General features: G+C 48.2%; 1 protein-coding gene across 1 annotated transcript in view; it reads right to left on the reverse strand.

The window, feature by feature from the left end:
• Positions 1-1249, reverse strand: part of FA2H (fatty acid 2-hydroxylase) — a 54574-nt gene that overhangs the window by 1594 nt on the left and 51731 nt on the right. The gene's annotated exons all lie outside the window — the stretch shown is intronic.

Raw genomic sequence — 1249 nt, forward strand, 5'->3', positions numbered from 1 at the left:
GGGCAAGTTTCAACATCACCCCCGACGACCTTCCTAACTCCCAGGGCCATCCTGGCAGAGGTCAGAAGCAGGGTACCAGCGTGCCTAGACTCCCAGGTGTGCTGTGGGAAGAACCTCAAGGCTCTTATCTGGCCTGCCTTCCTGGGAGAGCCTGGCGCTGCCTGCCTCGTCCTCTCTCCCCCAACAGTCCAGTCGCCTCCTTCTCTCTGAAGATGCCAAGTTCATTCCTGCTTCAAGGCTTCGGACCTATTGCTCCTGGGATGCTCTTTCTCGAGGCGTCAGATGCTGGCTTCTCCTAATTTAGGTCTCAGCTCTAATGGTGTCTGTGTAGTGATGCCTTCCTAGACCACTTCAGCTAGCATTCTGCTCTCCAGTAGGGTAGCCACTAACCCATGTGACTCCTGAGCATTGGAAATGTGGCCCCGGGCTACAGAGGAACTGAATTCCTAATTTTATTTAATTTTATTAATAATTAACTTACATTCCAGTGTAAAAACCTAAACTTGGTTCAGTTATTGGAAAACCTATAGGCACATTTGGAGCAGTTCATATATGTGAATCTACTTTTTTGACTGTCAATTTTATAAATTCTAAACATGGACGAAGTATTTCCAATGGAGATTTAGCCCTTGAATGGAGATGAGCTTGTAAAGTGCAAGATACACACCAGATATCAAAGACTTAACAGAAGGACAGAATGTAAAATCTCTCATTAAAAATCTTTTTAGCCACGCTGCACGGCTTGTGGGATCCCAGTTCCCCAGCCAGGGACGGAACCTTGGCCCACAGCAGTAAGACTGCTGAGTCCTGACCACTGGACCTCCAGGCATTCCCAACAGTGTTTGATCACATGCTAAAATGATGATATTTCGGTTATATTTGGCCTGATAAAGTGTATTATTTACATTAACTTCACTGCTTTAGTTTTACTTGTTAACGTGGCTCCTCGAAAATGTAAAATCCCATCTATAACTCACACTGCATTCTATTTGCAAGTGTGGGACCCCCTCCCACTGACACGGTTTCCTGACGGTCGCCTGGCTTTCTTTTCTTGCTGGCACTTACCGCTGCTCTGGAATGATCTTTGCTCTTTATTGGTTTCCTGGTTTTTCTGTCTCTGTACAGCCCCCCTGCTCCAGGGCCTAGGATGGGCGTCCCCGGCTTGCCTTTCTGACTGTGAACCCCAGAACCCAGGCTGGCCCCGGCTGGAAGCTCAGCGGGGGCTGTCAGACGGGAAATGAGCAGCTGG

Source organism: Bison bison, unplaced genomic scaffold, assembly GCF_000754665.1.
Source record: "Bison bison bison isolate TAMUID 2011002044 unplaced genomic scaffold, Bison_UMD1.0 scf7180017864295, whole genome shotgun sequence".
NCBI lineage: Eukaryota > Metazoa > Chordata > Mammalia > Artiodactyla > Bovidae > Bison > Bison bison.